This window comes from Tursiops truncatus, chromosome 6, assembly GCF_011762595.2.
Source record: "Tursiops truncatus isolate mTurTru1 chromosome 6, mTurTru1.mat.Y, whole genome shotgun sequence".
In the NCBI taxonomy this organism is placed as follows: domain Eukaryota; kingdom Metazoa; phylum Chordata; class Mammalia; order Artiodactyla; family Delphinidae; genus Tursiops; species Tursiops truncatus.
This window is the reverse complement of record NC_047039.1, coordinates 3,045,503-3,065,594: the sequence shown is the minus strand read 5'-3', so window position 1 is coordinate 3,065,594 and position 20,092 is coordinate 3,045,503. Positions and strand designations below refer to the sequence as shown.

The 20,092-nt window shown below is 44.0% G+C and overlaps 2 protein-coding genes across 13 annotated transcripts in view; one reads left to right on the top strand and one right to left on the bottom strand.

The window, feature by feature from the left end:
• The window catches only part of CLCN3 (chloride voltage-gated channel 3), an 83,172-nt gene extending 74,050 nt beyond the window's left edge, over positions 1-9,122 (bottom strand). The window contains exon 1 of one of the 4 annotated variants that reach the window (XM_073805733.1): positions 8,709-9,122. The gene's annotated coding sequence lies outside the window, so the exon portion shown is untranslated. The remainder of the gene's footprint in view (positions 1-8,708) is intronic. The other 3 variants (XM_019932345.3, XM_019932346.3, XM_019932349.3) reach the window with 3 other exon arrangements.
• A 366-nt stretch (positions 9,123-9,488) lies between these two features.
• The window catches only part of NEK1 (NIMA related kinase 1), a 229,989-nt gene continuing 219,385 nt past the window's right edge, over positions 9,489-20,092 (top strand). For 3 of the 9 annotated variants that reach the window (XR_012332332.1, XM_073805726.1, XM_073805728.1), the window contains exons 1-2: positions 9,499-9,675; positions 9,785-11,644. The gene's annotated coding sequence lies outside the window, so the exon portion shown is untranslated. Of the gene's footprint in view, positions 9,676-9,784; positions 11,645-20,092 lie in introns of all 9 variants that reach the window. The other 6 variants (XM_073805725.1, XM_073805731.1, XM_073805727.1 and 3 more) reach the window with 6 other exon arrangements.

The window sequence follows — 20,092 nt, the reverse complement described above, 5'->3', positions numbered from 1 at the left end:
TTATTAACCCAGAAACCTGTAGAGCTGACCTGTGTGATCAGCAGCCACTAGTCCTGAAACACGGCTCTAAGGAGAAATACCTACTGCACTTGTAGGACTTCATGACAAAAAAGAATGTCAAGTATTTCATTAAAAATTTCATATTGATTCCATGCTGAAATAACACTTTAGATATACTGGGTTTAATAAAATATATTATTAAAATTAATCTCACCATTTCCTTTTTACCTTTTTAATGTGTATACTAAGAAATTGAAAATTTCACGTCTCTTGAATTTGCAGCACAACTGTTTTTATTGCACAGCACTGCTATAAAATAGTCAAGATTCTACGGTAGCATAAAAGAAATACACAGAAGGAATCTGGACACCAGTGTTAAATCACTCTAGGTTTCAAACTCGATTCCCAGGCTTGACTACAAAAGGCTATTTAAACCATAATACAGCAGCTGAAATTTGGCATATAAAAAATGAAAACAATACTACAAAGTCATTTTTTTCCTTTTAAATTGTCAAAAATATACTTAAAACCATTACAAAACATTATAATAGACACAGCGGCTTGCAAATACATTCTTGCAGAGCTAGGAAAAGTAGAGCTAACCCATGAAAATCTCTAGGGAGAAGGCCTGGTGCACTGCAGTGCACCCAAATGATCTATGTACAGTCACCCTGACCTCTGTCATCTGATCACACCACAGCCAGCATGGTCTTTTCTAAAAGCAGGTCTGATGGGTCATCTCTGCACATGCCATGGATTTAGGTCTTAATCACTTCTCACCATGCTTAGCAGACAAACTCTTCCACACAGCGCACAAAGCCCATGCAGCCTGGCCTCTGCTGCCTCTCCCGGGGCGAACATCTCCCTCTCAGCCCCACCAGGCCGGCCCCAGCCCCTGCCCTAGGCTTAGCTGCTCCCTGAGCCGGGAACAGACCCTCACCTCCTCATCTAGGTAATGCTCCGAGGCATTCTTCAGCTCTCACCTCAAGCATCCCTTTATTCAGTTAACAAACTCTCAAGCAAGGACTTCCCTGGTGGTGCAGTGGTTAAGAATCCACCTGCCAATGCAGGGGACACGGGTCCGTGCCCTGGTCCAGGAAGATCCCACATGCCACAGAGCAACTAAGCCTGTGAGCCACAGCTACCGAGCCTGCGCTCTAGAGCCCACATGCCACAACTACTGAAGCCTGCGCACCTAGACCCTGTGCTCCGCAACAAGAGAAGCCACCGCAATGAGAAGCCCGTGCACCACAACCAAGAGTAGCCCCTGCTCGCCACAACTAGAGAAAGGCCGCGTGCAGCAACGAAGACCCAACGCAGCCAAAAATAAAAATTAATTAATTAATTTAAAGAAACCCTCTCAAGCAGAGTTTACTATATGTCAGGCACCATCCTAGGCACATTACAAGTTAACTCATTTAAGATTGGTACTAAATACAACCAAAACCCTAAATCTTAGGTGCTGTTATCATCCTCATTTAACAGATGAGGAAACTGAGGCACAAAGAGTTGCAGTAACTGGCCCAAAGTCATGCAGCTGTAAGGAAAGCCTTCCTAACCTACCTCCTACCTGGGCCAGGCTTCCCTGACCAGGTCAAATTCTCACTGTGAGTTCTCACACCTCTCCTTGACAGCACTTAGCCCAGGTGTAACGTCACCCCGATTCACGTGATAAGTCCTCCCTCCGGAGGGTGGCATGAGGCCTGGCTGTGCCCATCTGTACTCAACTCTGCAATGCTTAGCACAGTACCACACACCTACGAGGGGTTCACCTTTTTAAATTAAACTTTTTATTTCGAGATATTGTGATTTCACATGTGGTTGTAAATAATACAGAGAGCTCCTATATACCCTTTACTCAGTTTCTTCCAATGGTAACTTCTTGCACAATCATGATATTGACACTGACTGACACAGAACCTTCCATCACAAGGACCCCTCGTGCTGCCCTTTACAGCCTCACCCACTCTCTTCCAGTCCCCCACCCCTTCCTTAACCCCTGGCAACCCATAATCTGCTTTCTATTTCTAAAACTCTTCCACTTCAACAACGTTGTATAAATGGAATCGTACAGTTGACCATTTCGGGGATTAGCTCTCTGCACTCAGCAAGACTCTCTGGAGAGCCATCCAGGGGTTGTGTGTCAACAGTTCTTCCCTCTTCGTTGCTAAATAGTGCTCCACGATATGGACACACCACATGTTTGTTTAACCATTCACCCGTGGAAGAATTATCTGCCTCTTTTCTAGGTTTGGGCTATTATAAACAAAGCTGCTATAAATATTCACGTACAGATTTTTTGTGAACTTAAGGCTTCATTTCTCTGGGATAAAAGCCAAGGAGTGCAACAGCTGGGCTATATGGTAACTGCATGGCTGGCTTTTAAAGAAACTGCCAGTTTAACATCCCAACTTTACAGCCCTACCAACAATGTATGGGTGAGCCTGTTTCTCCACATCCTTACCAGCACTTGGTGGTGTCGGTTTTTTTCTTTCTTTCTTTTTTTTAGCCATTCCGATAGGTGTGTAGTGGTATCTCACTGTTCTTTTCATTTGTATTTCCCTAATGGCTGATGACGTTGAACATATTCTTATGTGCTTACTTGCTACCTGCATGTCCTCCTCAGTGAAATGAGTGTTCATATCTTTTGCCGATCTTCTAACTGGATTGTTTTACTGCCCAGTTTCATATTTTAGAATATATATTCTAGATACTAGTCCTTTGTCAGATATGTTGCTTGCAAATATTTTCTCCCACTCTTTAGCTTGGTTTTCTTCCTTTTGATAGGGTCTATCACAGAGCAAAAGTAATTCTGATGAAGTTCAACTTGTCAGTATTTCCCTTAAGGAGCGTGCTTTTGGCGTCAACTCTAGGAAATTTACCTACCAAAGATTTCCTCCTAAATTTTTTCCTAAAATTTTTATAGCCTTACATATTACATTTATGTCTGTGGTCCATGTTGAGTGAATCTTTGTATAAGTTGTAAGACACAGGTTGAAGTTTGTTTTTGTTTTTGGACGTATGGATATCCAACTGCTCCAATGCCATTTGCCAAAAAAGTTATCTTCCTGGGCTTCCCTGGTGGCGCAGTGGTTGAGAGTCCACCTGCCAATGCAGGGGACACGGGTTCGTGCCCTGGTCCAGGAAGATCCCACATGCCACAGAGCGGCTGGGCCCGTGAGCCATGGCTGCTGAGCCTGCGCGTCCGGAGCCTGTGCTCCGCAGCAGGAGAGGCCACAATAGTGAGAGTCCTGTGTACCACCAAAAAAAAAAAAAGTTATCTTCCTTCCACTGAATTGTTTGGGGGTCTCTGTCAAAAATTAGTGGGGCATATTTGTGTGAGTCTATTTCAGACTTCTCTGTTCTGTTTCATTGATCTGTGTGTCTATACCTAGAGCAGTAAGGACAGTATTGACTACTGGAGCTCTTGAAATTGGATAGATTGATTTCTCACACTTGGTTCTTATTTTTCAAAATTGTTTTGGTTATTCTAGTTCCTTTGCCTTTCCATATAAATTTTGGAATAGCCTGGTCTATATCTACAGAACCTTGCTGGATCAATTAATGTCTATAGTATGAATGAATAGCAAATGCCTAACGGATGACGGATACATCTGTACTTGGACGTTGCATGGGAACTTGAATTCAACAAGACCTAAGCCAAATACTTATTTGCCCCAAACTTGCTCGTCCTCCCCCTCTCCCTATCTCAGTTTACAGGATCACCATCTACCTAGTAGCCAAAGTCAGTTTGGAGAGTCACTGATTAATGCATTTAACAACCATCTGCTGAGCGCCCAGCATGTGCTGGGGTGATGAGTAAGAAATGGTCCCTATTCCCAAGGCAGTGAACGTGAAAGACAGACAAACAATGACATATGGTGTGAGAAGCGCCAGAGGAGAAGTATGCTCAAGGTACATGATGACACTGAGCAGGAACAAGCTGCTGCCTGGGAAAGTCTGCAAACACTGAAAGAGGAAATGAGTACTGAAGGATTAGGACGCATCAACTAGGCCAACTATGAGGTGCCAAATCAATAAAGGAAAAGAAAAAAGTACATGCAAAAACACAGCAGCATAATAAGACCTGCTCGGGTAGCTTATGGAAGAGGCAGGGGCTGGAGAGTAGCCGAGGAGGTGGACGGACGCCAGAGAAAGGCAGGCGCTCCTAGGTCCTGCTGAGGAACTTACTCGTGACAACACGTGAGAAACCATTAAGAGGTTTAAAAGAGAAATCACCTGATCAGATACAAACTTTAACAAGCAACAGCAGCAGCAGCGTGGAAGGCAGAGGAGAAGGGCAAGAGTGACCCGGGGAGGACTCCAGGAGACCTTGAAGAGCCCTGGACACAGCACAGTGAGGTCACCACCGAACTGAGTCATGGCCACATGAAGAAGTAGGAACGGCTGCGAGGGACATTTAAGAGGCCACGGTAGCTAACAAAACGCGAGGAACGTGAAGGAGAAATCTAAGGTATCTGCTCGGTTTCTGACTTGATTGATTCAAAACAGCTGGAAGAAACAAAGTGCAATCTCCAGCAGCTTGTAGGACTCAGAACCAGAGCGTTCTTTCCAACAGCAGGATTACACACCCAGGCTTTAGTCCTATTCCAGGCCAGACTGCAGTGAGGGGATGGCGACCCTGAGCGCACCAGTCTAGCCCCTGAACTGCAGACACTGAGCGGTTCAGCACCAGAACTGGGGGGTGGGGAGCAGAACGAGGGAGACCTGGAACCCAGAGCCTGAGGGAGGCACGCTGCTTCTTCATAGCTTCCAACAAGGTTTTGCCCTCTCATCAAGGGGACTGGGTAGGCCTGAGGACCATGGCTAAGTTGCAAAGGTGTGTCAGTCAGCTATCTGACAGAACAGCAGGCACAATCAACCCCAGAGAAAGAAGAAAAGAAAATCCCAAATGTCAGCAGCCAGAGATGAACAAAAGTCTCAAGAGCAGGGCTTCCCTGGTGGCACAGTGGTTAGGAATCTGCCTGCCAATGCAGGGGACACGGGTTCGAGCCCTGGTCCGGGAAGATCCCACATGCCGCAGAGCAACTAAGCCCGTGAACCACAACTACTGAGCCTGTGCTCTAGAACCCGTGAGCAACAACTACTGAGCCCACGTGCCACAACTACTGAAGCCCAAGTGCCTAGAGCCCATGCTCCGCAACAAGAGAAGCCACCGCAATAAGAAGCCCGCGTGTTGCAACGAAGACCCAACACAGCCAAAAATTTAAAAACAAACAAACAAAGTCTCAACAGCAATAACCGCAGGGAGGTGGAACTCTGACTGATATAGCCACTTGGAAGTAAGGAGCTTCCTCACGTAAATATTTCAAGAACTAGGTGTGCGAAAGACTTGTCAAAGATTAAAACGTGACAATGAATTTCAACACAATCATTTACACATTTACTAAAGTTTGTAAAATGGCCACTCGTGTACCAGAAACTGTAAAAAAAAATACAGACAAAATTTTTATTTATTAATGGCATCATATCTGTACAGGCCTTACAGCTTTCAATAAACTTCAGCATAAATTACATAATATACTGTCCTCAAAAGGGATATAGTAATTTTTTCCTATAAATTACTATATATCCATATAATGACAGGCAACGCATGACAGATGTCACAGAAGACACTGAAATTGTTACAAGAGCTCGGGGAAAAGACTGCATCCATCTGTAATTGATGATGCGAAGACTTCTTTGGAAGAGACACACTTGAATTGGACCTTAAAAGGTAAGTGGGAGGGATTCTTTAGCAGTCCAGTGGTTAGGACTCGTGCTTTCACTGCCAGGGGTCCAGGCTCAAACTCTGGGAGGAGAATTAAGATCCTGCAAGCACGTGGTGTGGCCAAAAAAAAGGTAAGTGGGATTTTATGGGGCAGAGGTGGGAGAAGAGGTTAGTTCATTGAAGCAACAGTGAAGCATTGGCGTGAATCAAGCCATGGAGCCAAGAAGGTGACAAAGACATTTGGCGATGAGTGAGTGTGTGCAGAGAACAGAAGTCCAATGCAAGGTTTCGTGGTCAGATAAGTCTGGGTAATAAAACATACCCTGTGTAGAATTGTAATGGTTAACAGAATAAGAAAGGTTCTTGAGAAAACCTGTAGTAAACATTAACTTCATAAACAAAATTTATTAAAAGTTTCTCAAATTTATTTTACCAGGGAATGACCCCTCTACCCATTATAACATCATGAAACTTAGATCAGAACATCACCATATTAAAAAAGAATTTACCCTAATACAAATTGTCAGTACTTACAAGACATGACAGTAATGAAACGCATTTCTCCCCAAAGTAATATTTCCTGGTATTTTATCCTACTGTCCATTAAGTTAGCTGCATGTCCAAATCACTGCACCTTAGATATTTCTCTTCAAAAAAGTATTAAATGGATAACCTGCTAAAGAAAGTGGCTTTCTATTCTGAAGAAAATTTCCCAGATTCATAAATATTTTTAGATCCAGTCAAAAGATAACTGCTAGATGATTTTAAAAGGAAAAACACACACACAAATATAAAAGTCAGACTATAACAAGTAAAAAGGTAAACAATCCAACAAAAAGATGCTGTGGAGGACTTAGACTTTGAAAACTAAATAATTTCCATGACTTTACAAGACAGAAACTGTTCAACTACTTCCCATGAGGGCAAGAAATGTATTTACCTGACATGGTTCCAATCAAAGTTGCAGATCAAATCTCTCTATATTTCAGCAATGCAAATGGGCATTTTCCCCACGTGGGTTCATCTTTTATTTTATATTTAACCTTATACTTAACCGAAGAACACTGATCTTTAAGAATCAAAATGTATCATAGCTACAATGTTTATATACACATGTGAAAGTGCATAATTAAAAAACACAAGAAGAGTTTATTAGAGTAGTGGCATGAGGATTAAAAAAAAAGATTTTCCAGAGTTTCTGTAATTTTACATTATTTTTATAACTGAAGAATAAATGGACCTGTGCTGCCATCTCTCTCACCCCATCTTTTCTTCCAGCATTTTGTTGAGTCTCGCTCTCAATGAAGTGCAGCCAGTGAGAGCAAGAGCTCTGAAATCACATTGCCAGGCTTCAGTCTCAGTTCTGACACTGACTGTGACCTTGGGCAAATTAATTAAATCCTCTATGCCTCAGTTTCCACAGCTCTATAACGGGAAAAATCAAAGTACCTACTTCAAGGGGTTGGAGAATTGAGATAATCCACAAAACCACTTAGGAAAGATCCTGAACCATAGAATTCACTCAATAAATATTAACACATCATATTTTAGATCCCTGCTGAAAGGTATGACTGGAAACTAAGATGAAAGCTCTACAAAGCAGTGATAGTGGCCAAACCTCACAGGATACTGCTTTGATATCTGACCCACCACAGAGATCAAATCTGGCTTCCTGAGCCATCTGAAAATTATTACCAACATGTCACAACAGGAAATGGAAAGCCTATCACCAACATGACCTGGAAAACAGCCAATTCACTGACATAAAATCCTAACCTCAGCAAATCCTTCCCCTAAACTGTATATATCCAAAACCAGGTTAAATATTGGCATTCCTAATGAGCTATGTATGATTGAAAACACATGCTAAAACACAAGTTCCAACTAAAGTTGTAGGTACTATACATTCATATTGATCTCTTAAAATAATGTGACCTGTTTTTCAAACAAAGATTCAGTCTTTGAAGAGTGTGGGGAGTTAGGTGTGGGAGAGCTGCAATCGGCCTTGGGTTCTTCCAACAGTGGCTGTTCCTATTAACCAGAGGTCATAAAAGCTGGCTTAACCTGAGTAAATAACTGCAGGGCACACACCTGGTTTTTAAGCCACAGTCTGTAACAAGAAAATCAGCAACAGCACCTTTTAGGATGAAATCAACAACCTATACACGAGCATTTTAACTTCTCTGTGTACTCCCGTGCTACACAGACAGTATTTTGCAGTGACTCACAGAAGCAAGTAAAATTGACTGACATCAGTTAAATTATTTCCATGCCGACCTCATCAAGAAAAGATTCTTCTAAATTAACTCTTGAGAGATGAAAAGTAAAGCATTTCTGGAAAGATTCAACAAAGACAAACCACAGTGATGCTGCTGTAACTGAACTGCATGCTGTAAACTCAAAAAAGTTTATAGTTTGCAGAACTGAACTTTTGAATTACCAAAGAGAAAAAATGGTACCAGTCACTGTTGATTCATTTCTTATTAAAAAAAAAAAAGAATTTTCTTCCAAAGGAAACACAAATCTTGGTCTCTAATATGCATAACGTATGTGTAATTATCTTCTAGGTGCTCCGGTTTTGAAATGCTATACAAATAAAGCACATTATATACAATATCGATTTCTGAGTCTAAGGTGGTTTCCGGTCCAAGTAAGTCTAAGAACAAAACACAAATGTTACATATACACACAAACTATGTCTTGATATACACATAAATCTAAAGAAAGAGACACTGAACTTTATAGTTGGGCAAATTTCGCAAAAGTAAAACCCACAATTAATCTCTTCCTGGCACCTACGTCCATTCTGCTCACAGGTCTTTCGGCGGTTCCCGAAGGAAGCAGGTGAAAGCTCAGAGAACGGCCGCGGGCCACACCTGCTGCTGGCGGGGTCAGCGTCCCAGGACGGAGAGGCTAGCGGCCCGCCCTGCCCCGCGGAAGCCACGGCCCCGGACCCCCTGCCGCCGCCGCAACTCACCTCGCCGCTCAGAGGCAGACAGCAGCCCCGGGGCCGCGTCCTGCGCCGCCGGCGGGCTCCGCATCTGAGGGCGGCCGGCGCGGCCAGCCCCACCGCGACCGCAACCCACGGGCTCAGCCGGGAGGGAGCCGCATCAAGTAGCAGCCGCCGGCTCCGGGGCCCTGGACTCGACCCGCTGCTGCCCCGAATCAAACACGACCGCCTCCGAGCTCACCTCCCTCTGGAGGGACCGCAGCTGCAGCCATGCTCCAACTCGGGGAGGAACTGGAGCGGCCGGCCACCAGCACCCCTCCTCGGCGCTCGGCCCGACTCCGGCCGCCGGCGACGGGCCCGCAGGAAGGACTGCGGCTCGGGACCGTCCCGCCCGACCCACCGACCCCAGGAAGCCGACAGGAGCGGCGCTAGCAGGGCCGACAGGTGCGTCGGCGCCTGACGTCACCGCGTAGCCGTGAACGGCCGGTCGGAGCCGCGTAGACGCCCATTGGGCCGTGTGGGAACAGGGGGCGGGACGCGTGGAGGCAGTAGGCGGGACCTTTTGGAGCAGGGGCGGGGCTTGTGGAGGATGGGGAGGGACTTGTGGCGGCAGGGGGCGGGCCGCGTAGGAGCGGTAGGCGGGCCGTGTGTGGGTAGTGGGAGGGCCGTGCGATGCAGTGGGCGGGGCCGTGGCTCCTTGGGGCGGGGCCGACTAGGGGCGCGACCTTTCCCAGCTGGTGGGTCACGCCCCTCGCGCTGTGGGGGGGGGGGGGTCCTCGTCTTGGTGACCTCGCGAGAGGACTGAGGTGGCACCGGGCCGCTCTCCCCGAAGGGCACTGCGCGCAGTCCGGCGGATCTCAGGTTCGCGTTCGGCGCCGGCGGGACCTCGGCGTCCAGCAGCGCGGAGACTGGGCTACCGTGGCGGGAGCGTTGATTCCGTGGGCAGCCGGTCTGTCTGAGCTTACGCGCGGACCCGGCTCCGCGCCGGCACCCGGTTAGCCTTTATGAATTGTCAAAAATAATGCTTGTTAATTGACTATTTTGGAGAAAACGTGTAACCTGAGGACTCGAATGGCAGAGCTGAGTTGATTTCCTTTTGGCAGACAGCTGTGGAACTCCTCAGGCGCGCCAGTGCGGAATCCCAGAGCAGGGAGGGCCGCACAAGGACAGTCCAGGACGCGGCTCTGCGGCGTGGGGACGTCCTGAATCCCACAGGTGACCTCTGACCTGGGGGGGGGCGGGGAGGAGATGTCCAACAGCACCTGGTGGCAAGGAAAGGAAGAAGTGTAAAGGCGAATGGTGCCCTGCTGTTACTGGAATGTAGGTGGAAGGGGGATGAGGAGGTGGGTTGTTGATGCAGTTGTATGGAAGAGTTTGTGTTTTATCCCAGATAACTGGGAGTTGTTGAAACGGTTGTGGTTGTTGTTGTTTGAGTAGTTTTTCCTGCACAATTTTTATTATGAAAATTTTCAAACCCAAAATACCTGAGAGTATGAAATGAGTTTATTGCATACTCAAATATGGTTTTTCATTTCTTTAAGGTATATGATAAACACTCTAAAATTTTCGGTCTTAAAAGTCTAAAGTCGGGCTTCCCTGGTGGCACAGTGGTTAAGAACCCGCCTGCCAATGCAGGGGACACGGGTTCGAGCCCTGGTCTGGGAAGATCCCACATGCCGCGGAGCAACTAAGCCCGTGTGCCACAACTACTGAGCCCATGTGCCACAACTACTGAGTCCGCGTGCCTAGAGCCCGTGCTCCGGAACAAGAGAAGCCACCACAACGAAGAGTAGCCCCCGCTCACCGCAAATAGAGAAAGCCCACGCACAGCAATGAAGACCCAATGCAGCCAAAGATAAATAAATGAATAAGATTTTTTTTTTAAGTCTAACATCAACTTACAGTAGCTGCATGTAACATGGAAGTGTTTTAATCATGGGCATGACGGGATCAGTCATCTAGATGCAAAAATCCTGCTGTATTAGCTTCATCTGTATTCGGGTGTAATTTTTTACCCTGAAACTTGTGACAGTCGGAGGCAGACATTATGAAACTCTCCCCAAAGATACTTCAACATGCATCTCAAGAATAACACCTCTCCAACACGATCAAATATCACAGCTAGGAAGTTAACAATAAATCCCTCATATCGTCTGATAACCAGGCTATATTTAAATTTTGCCAGTTGTCAACAACAACGAAACATCTTTTGCAGACTTTTTTTTCAAACCAGGATCCAGACAAGTGTCTTTTTTTTTTTTTTTTTTTGGCGGTACGCGGGCCTTTCACTGTTGCGGCCTCTCCCATTGCGGAGCATAGGCTCCAGACGCGCAGGCTCAGCGGCCATGGCTCATGGGCCCAGCCGCTCCGCGGCATGTGGGATCTTCCCGGACCAGGGCACGAACCCGTATCCTCTGCATTGGCAGGCAGACTCTCAACCACTGCGCCACCAAGGAAGCCCCAGACAAGTTTTAAACGTTGCATTTTGGTTATGTTTCTTACATCTCTTTTATTCTTCAACAGCCCCTCCAATTTTTCATAGCACTGATGTTTTAAAGAGACAAGTTGCCTTGTAGAGTGTTGCACGTTGAACCGTTGTCTTTTAATCGTAAGAGTAATCATGGCTTGTGTAGATTGACTGTGTCCCCAAAGAACCCCCTCCCTCCCCTACCCCATGCTTTATTTGGAAGTAGGGTCTTACAGATGTGACCAAGGAAAGTTATTAGGATGGGCCCTAATTCAACAGGACTGGTGTCCTCAGAAGAGAAGAGACACAAAGACAGACATACAGGAAGATGGCATGTGAAAATGGAGGCAGAGACTGGAATGATGCTGTTCAGAGCTAAGGAGTGCCGGGGGCACCAGAAGCTGGAAGAAGTAAGGAAGGATTCTCCCCGAGAGCCCTTCAGGAGAGCAGAACCCTGTTGACACCTTGATTTCAGACTTCTGGCCTCCAGAACTGTGTGAGAATAAATTTCTATTGTTTTAAGACCACCAGTTTGTGGTACTTTGTATGAAAATATGAAATGCAAGTTGATGTCATCCTGTACAACCTGACCAACCTTAGTGCCGCTCGCCACAAAAAGATACTATTAAGTATGTCTTGGATATCTTTCCAGGGACTTTTTAGGCATGTACAAACATATTACGTACGTAAAATGATGGAGGAAACTTTATTCACCAGTAGCCCTGTTAAGAGCCTGGCTTGGCTTGGCCAAACCTTCTGGTAAGTGTTTAGGGTAGGAGACCCTAGATAGGTCTCAGCTGGTTCCTAGAGTCCAGGGAAGCACGTGGAGGGAGAGGAGGCTGTTTTCCTTTGGAGAGGGGAAAGGAGCCCTGTCGACCGGGAGAAGGTGGGGTAAGTGCTGAAGGAGAGTTTGCTGTCGAGTGTTGCACAGCAGGGTGTGCAAGAGAAGCTTCTTTGCCTCCCTACCAAATTGTATCAAACTCTGTATCACACACTAATGCCTTTGATTATGTACACTTTGGGGGCCCTCCAGTAAAACACAAGAGAGTAATGAATATCTGATCTAAATATGTATTTTTTGTATCTTTGAGGCACATAGCACTCTATAAGCATTAATATCAACATTCTAGATTCAACTCATCCTTTTTGATAGCTGCATACAACATATCACATAAAAGGTCTTTAAGTAGGGTCCGGTGACATGATTCTACTTGTTGTTGTAGGACTGAGGCCGCTGTTTTGTTGCTTTCTTGCCAGCTGTTAACTGGAGATCACTCTAAGCTCCCAGAGGTCGGTCTCAAGTCCCAACCAAATGGCTCTCACAACGTAGTGACTTACCTCTTCAAAGCCAGCAGAATTTCTCTTCCTTTCCCTTGAATTAGACTTCTTTGAAGGGCAGGAGGGGTTATGTAATTAGGTCAAGCCCACCCATCATAATTTCATTTTTTTATGAACTCAAGGTCAGTTGACTAATAACGTTATCATGGAAGTGAAATCCACCGTATTTACAGACCAGCCCACACTCAAGGAGCAGCAGTTACACCAGGCACGTACACCAGGGCCTGGGAATCTCGGGGCCACATCAGAATTCTGCCCGCAGCAGCCCCCGCTCCAGCCCCTAATGATTCACAGGTAAAGTGCATTCAGTCCTTCCCAACGTTCGCAAGGGCCTCGTGCCAGTACAGCATCTGCGTGAAGTCCAGGGTCTCATCTAAATCTAAATCTCATCTGTTCAGTGTCCAAAAGCTCTTCCAAGTCAGGTGAAGATGGGGCCCCTGGGTGTAATCCACGAATTCCTCTTCGTCTGTGGACCAGTGACACTAAAGAACCAAGTTACCTGCTCCCAACACTCTCGAAATACAGGGCTGGGACAGGCAGAGGAGCAGTGGCCGGCCTTCCAGCCCCCAGGGAGAGGAAGGAAGATGGGGGCCTGTTCTCAACACACAGCCGCCTTCCACGGTGGCGAGGGTGCCCCTCTCTGCCCTGAGTGCAGTAGCTGGATTTGGGGTGGTTTTGTGTTTTTGAGAAAAGGAAAACCCCTTTGTGTTGCCCTCAGCCAAGAGGATTTTGCGCCTTAATAGGCTAGAGCATCAGCTTTTCCAGATCCTGTATCTGCCTCACGGGCTGACAGCCTCTTCACTTCCTGACTCAGCACCGGCACCAGCTCACAAAGCAGGTTTTTCTCACTGTGACTTTATTTCATAACCGTTACCTTTGCCCTTCCCTGTCGCTAGGCCTCGCATAAAATTATAGGAGTTTACACAGCAGATTTCCTTAACTCCAAATCTCAGGCTAGGCCATTTAAACAAACAGGCAGAACACACCCAAAGTTCTTGCTATCTAAGCCCAGAACCATGAGGCCTAGTTACCCAACGCGTGTGGTAGTCAGAGGGCCACTCAGGTGACCTTTGTAGGATCAAGAAATTCAGCTTCTTGCAATTAAAATAAGCTGTGCCCCAGAATATTACAAAAATTGTGTGTCTGGTTTATTTGGAAAGCCTAAAGATTCAAAAGTCTTCTAAGGACATATCTTAGGACCTGCCAAAATTAGGGATCCTTTCCCTTGTTACCAGGAAAGTGTCCTCTCCCTTGTATACTTCTGAGTGCAAAGAGTTGAAAATTGTAGGACATCAGGCAAAAGACTTTTCACTCCTTTTAAATTATTTTTAATATACAGGGCCGAGTAATACCCAGAGATTACTCCTTTTTCACTCCTTTTAAATTATTTCACTCCTTTTAAATTATTTTTAATATACAGGGCCGAGTAATACCCAGAGATTACCTGCTTGATGTTGTGTGGGAGGTTACCTCCGTGCAATGGTACCCTCCAAATACACGAGCAGACAAGTTTTCCCAGAGGTCAGGGAAAGAAAGCCAACACACCTTGAGAAGCCAGGGAGAAAGAAAGTCAACACAGTTAGATAGGGTGCAAGGCGGGTGGAAAGATTAAAACCTGTGGTCATGCAATGTACATACGTCCTGCCTCTTTTTGGTACGTCAGCCTCCTGTGGATGGTGGGGTAAGTAGAACCAGAGGTGAGGTTTGAGCGAGGGTGCAGAAATGGAAGGTGCCTAAGCCAACGACACACTCTGGCTCTGTCAGAGAGATGTAGAGCGAGAGGGCCTGGCCACAGCCCCAGGTTGCCTGTTAACCTGCTGAGCACTTTTTGGGCAGGACACGTAGGACACAGTAAGAGCGTCACCTCTGGGTGGCAGGATTAAGACCCATGAACGTTGGGTGTCTCGCGGACATTTAGTGTGCCGTGAAGATACGGTGCTTGATGCACATTCGATGCCTCTTGTATGTTGAGTGCCTCACGAACATGTGGCGTCTCTTGGGCTTTCCAGCCTTTTCAATCTCTGTTCACAAGTATCAGTATATGCCCTACTGACCTCATCTGTCCACCATGTCTCACAGCTGAGTAACTTACTTCTCTGTGCTTAACACATGAGCTTTTTCTATCCTATTTATTTCTTTTCTCCCAGGACAGAATTCAGTTTTCTCAGACAACACAGTCCTGGGCTTCAGAGCGGGTACGGTGCCCAGCTGGTGATGGGGGTGCCCACAATGCAGTCAGACTTCTCGGGACTCTTTCATTGCTGGTATCATGGTAGAATTCACGGAACCATGCTCATACCCAAGCCCAGTTTTCTCTTATTTTACTTGGGACCCTGTTGGACAAGTTTCTTAGGTTCTTTCTTAGAAAAATGTTGAAAAGGAAGTGAAAACTTTTCTAAACTAAGTGGAATTTTTCACAAGAGATTTACAGACATTCTCTGTTTTCTTCTCTCGCTGAAGATATGTAGCCTAAATTGGGGGAGAGGTGCCTAGCTTTGAGAACAGACAATAGTCGCAGTCACAGTATTGTGCTATAACGTCCAACATGAGGAACTGTAGTTAACACTAGAGTTAACTGTGTGGTATATTTGAAAATTGTTCAGAGACCAGGTACGAAGAGTTCTCATCACAAGGGGAAGAAACATGTTTTTCCGTTTTTTGGTATCTACATGAGGTGATGGATGTTAACTAAGCATTGTGGTCATTGTTTCACCATATATGTGAGTCAAATCATGATGCTGTACCCCTTGAACGTATGCAGTGCTGTACATCAACTGTATTTCAATAAAACTGGAAAAACCCAAACCAAACCAATGACTAAAAATAAATAAAAAGCTGTCAGCACACAGGAAGTAGTTGGAGGCACAGCAAACTATGTAATGTGAATAAAGACAGGCTCCTGTACTTTAAGTCATAGTTTCTGGTTGGAACTGAGCTGAAGCACTAATAACAACAACTCTACCAGGACTCGTACTAGCTTTACTCCTCCTCCAGCAACCAGCCAACAAAACCTTGAAACTCTCAAGGAAAGTGAAAAAGAAGAATAACGCACAGTGCTAAGAGTGTGCTTATTCCAACCATTTCTGGTTCCCCGGGAGATCCAGAGAACAGATGGTAGACATCGCCAGTGAGTGCATGTGGTGGCACTCATTCCTTTCTGCCAGCATTTCTGTCTCTCTGGAAGTGGCAGCTTGTAATGTGCTATTTTATAGACTTAGCAAAAGGAGTGAAAAAGAGCACTTTTTCACAGAAATCTGGAATCAGATTTCAGTTTCTCCTAGATTCTTGTTCTCTGGCCTCAGTCAAGTTGCTCTAAGTTTTCCCTGAAATAGAAAAACCTGGAGATATGATTATTTCCCATAACAACTTTAGAAATACGTTAAAAAACAGGTCCGCAGGGCTTCCCTGGTGGCACAGTGGTTGAGGGTCCGCCTGCCGATGCAGGGGACACGGGTTCGTGCCCCGGTCCGGGAAGATCCCACATGCCACGGAGCGGCTGGGCACGTGAGCCATGGCCGCTGAGCCTGTGCGTCCCGGAGCCTGTGCTCCTCAGCAGCAGAGGCCACAACAGTGAGAGGCCCGCATACTGCAAAAAAACAAACAAACAAACAAAAAAAACAGGTCCGCAGAAAATCAGAGATATGAACAAAGCCACGGAGATCTGCTTCATGTATTTGTGAGCTGTTTCAGAAAAAGAACGTTGATTCTATCACTTAGTTTCATGCACACTGTCAAGAGGAAGGGAAAGGGATTGAGAAGTTCTATTAGGAAAATAGGGATGCGGTTCTAGTCTAGAATTTCTTCCTGATTTCACCAGCATCAGGGAAGTAGTTGAAAATGACCTTTTCTTGTCCTTTGCCTTTTTCCTTAAGGGAGAACACGAAATTATATTGAATAGATTTGCAGTCTTGATAATATTTTTTAAACATCTTTATTGCAGTATAGTTGCTTTACAATATTGTGTTAGTTTCTGCTTTATAACAAAGTGAATCAGCTATACGTATACATATATCCCCATATCTCCTTCCTCTTGCATCTGCCTGCCACCCTCCCTATCCCACCCCTCTAGGTGGTCACAAAGCACCCAGCTGATCTCCCTGTGCTATGGGGCTGTTTCCCCCTAGCTATCTATTTTACATTTGGTAGTGTATATATGTCCATGCTGCTCTCTCATTTTGTCACAGCTTCCCCTTCCCCTTCCCCATGTCCTCAAGTCCATTCTCTACGTCTGCGTCTTTATTGCTATCCTGCCACTAGGTTCTTCAGAACCTTTTTTTTTTTTTTTAGATTCCAAATATAGGTGTTAGCATACAGTATTTCTTTTTCTCTTTCTGACTTACTTCACTCTGTATGACAGACTCTAGGTCCATCCACCTCACTACAAATAACTCGATTTCATTTCTTTTTACGGCTGAATAATATTCCATTGTATACATGTGCCACATCTTCTTTATCCATTCATCCGATGATGGACGCTTAGGTTGCTTCCATCTCCTGGCTATTGTAAATAGAGCTGCAATGAACATTGTGGCACATGACTCTTTTTGAATTATGGTTTTCTCAGGGTATATGACCAGTAGTGGGATGGCTGGGTCGTATGGTAGTTATATTTCTAGTTTTTTAGGAACTTCCATGCTGTTCTCCATAGTGGCTGTTTCAATTTACATTCCCACCGACAGTGCAAGAGGGTTCCCTTTTCTCCACACCCTCTCCAGCATTTATTGTTTGTAGATTTTTTGATGATGGCCGTTCTGACTGGTGTGAGGTAATACTTCATTGTAGTTTCGATTTGCATTTCTCTAATGATTAGCGATGTTGAGCATCCTTTCATGTGTTTGTTGGCAATGTGCATATCTTCTTTGGAGAAATGTCTATTTAGGTCTTCTGCCCATTTTTGGATTGGGTTGTTTGTTTATTTGATATTGAGCTGCATGAGCTACTTGTATATTTTGGAGATTAATCCTTTGTCAGTTGCTTCGTTTGCAAATATTTTCTCCCATTCTGAGGGTAATCTTTTCGTCTTGTTTATGGTTTCCTTTGCTGTGCAAAAGCCTTTAAGTTTCATTAGGTCCCATTTGTTTATTTTTGTTTTTATTTCCATTTCTCTAGATGGTGGGTCAAAAAGGATCTTACTGTGATTTATGTCTTAGAGTGCTCTGCCTGTGTTTTCCTCTAAGAGTTTCATAGTGTCTGACCTTACATTTAGCTCTTTAATTCATTTTGAGTTTATTTTTGTGTATGGTGTTAGGGAGTGTTCTAAATGCATTCTTTTACATGTAGCTGTCCAATATTCCCAGCACCACTTATTGAGGGCTGTCTTTTCTCCATTGTATATTCTTGCCTCCTTTATCAAAGATAAGGTGACCATATGTGTGTGGGTTTATCTCTGGGCTTTCTATCCTGTTCCATTGATCTATGTTTCTGTTTTTGTGCCAGTACCATACTGTCTTGATTCCTGTAGCTTTGTAGTATAGTCTGAAGTCAGGGAGCCTGATTCCTCCAGCTCCGTTTTTCTTTCTCAATATTGCTTTGGCTATTCGGGGTCTTTTGTGTTTCCATACAAATTGTGAAATTTTTTGTTCTACTTCTGTGAAAAACGCCATTGGTAGTTTGATAGAGATTGCACTGAATCTGTAGATTGCTTTGGGTAGTATAGTCATTTTCACAATGTTGACTCTTCCAATCCAAGAACATGGTATATCTCTCCATCTGTTTGTATCATCTTTAATTTTTTTCATCAGTGTCTTATAGTTTTCTGCATACAGGTCTTTTGTCTTCTTAGGTAGGTTTATTCCTAGGTATTTTATTCTTTTTGTAGCAAAGGTAAATAGAAGTGTTTCCTTAATTTCTCTTTCAGATTTTTCATCATTAATGTATGGGAATTCAAGAGATTTCTGTGCATTAATTTTGTATCCTGCTACTTTAACTCATTGATCAGCCCTAGCAGTTTTCTGGTAGCATCTTTAGGATTCTCTACATATAGTATCATGTCATCTGCAAACAGTGACAGCTTTACTTCTTTTTTTTTGATTTGGATTCTTTTTATTTCTTTTTCTTCTCTGATTGCTGTGGCTAAAACTTCCAAAACTATGTTGAATAAGAGTGGTGAGAGTGGGCAACCTTGTCTTGTTCCCTATATTAGAGGAAATGGCTTCAGTTTTTCACCACTGAGAATGATGTCGGCTGTGGGTTTGTTATATATGGCCTTTATTATGTTGAAGTAAGTTCCCTCTGTGCCTACTTTCTGCAGGGTTTTTATCATAAATGGGTACTGAATTTTATCAAAAGCTTTTTCTGCATCTATTGAGATGATCATATGGTTTTTATCCTTCAGTTTGTTAATATGGTGTATCACATTGATTGATTTGCATATATTGAAGAATCATTGCATTCCTGGGATGAACCCCACTTGATCATTGTGTATGACACTTTTAATATGCTGTTGGCTTCTGTTTGCTAGGATTTTGTTGAAGATTTTTGCATCTATGTTCATCAGTGATATTGGCCTGTAGCTTTCCTTTTTTGTGACATCTTTGTTTGGTTTTGGAATCAGGGTGATGGTGGCCTCGTAGAATGAGTTTGGGAGTATTCTTCCCTCTGCTATATTTTGGAAGAGTTTGAGAAGGATAGGTGTTTGCTCTTCTCTAAATTTTATAGAATTCACCTGTGAAGCCATTTGGTCCTGGGCTTTTGTTTGTTGGAAGATTTTTAATCACAGTTTCAATTTCAGTGCTTGTGATTGGTCTGTTTATATTTTCTATGTCTTCCTGGTTCAGTCTCAGAAAGTTGTGCTTTTCTAAGAATTTGTCCATTTCTTCCAGGTTGTCCATTTTATTGGCATAAAGTTGCTTGTAGTAATCGCTAATGATCCTTTGTATTTCTGCATTGTCAGTTGTTTCTTCACATTATTCATTTCTAATTCTGTTGATTTGAGTCTTTTCCCTTTTTTTCTTGATGAGTCTGTCTAATAGTTTATCAATTTTATCTTCTCAAAGAACCAGTTTTATTGATCTTTGCTATTGATTCCTTCATTTCTTTTTCATTTTTTTCTAATCTGATCTTTCTGATTTCTTTTCTTGTGCTAACTTTGGGGTTTTTTGTTCTTCTTTCTCTCATTGCTTTAGGTGTAAGGTTAGGTTGTGTATTTGTGTTTTCTTGTTTTCTTGTTTCTTATTGTATTGCTATAAACTTCCCTTTTGGAACTGCTTTTGCTGCATCCCATAGGTTTTGGGTCATCATGTTTTCATTGTGATTTGTTTCTAGGTACTTTTTGATTTCCTCTTTGATTTCTTCAGTGATTTCTTGGTTATTTAGTAGTATATTGTTTGGCCTCCATGTGTTAGTATTTTTTTTACAGTTTTTTCCCTGTAATTGATATCTCGTCTCATAGTGTTGTGGTCAGAAAAGATACTTGATACAATTTCAATTTTCTTAAATTTATCAAAGCTTGATTTGTGACCCAAGATATGATCTATCCTGGAGAATGTTCCATGAGCACTTGAGAAGAAAGTGTATTCTGTTGTTTTTGGATGGACTGTCCTGTAAATATCAATTAAGTCCATCTTTTTTAATGTGTCATTTATTTATTTTCATTTTGGATGATCTG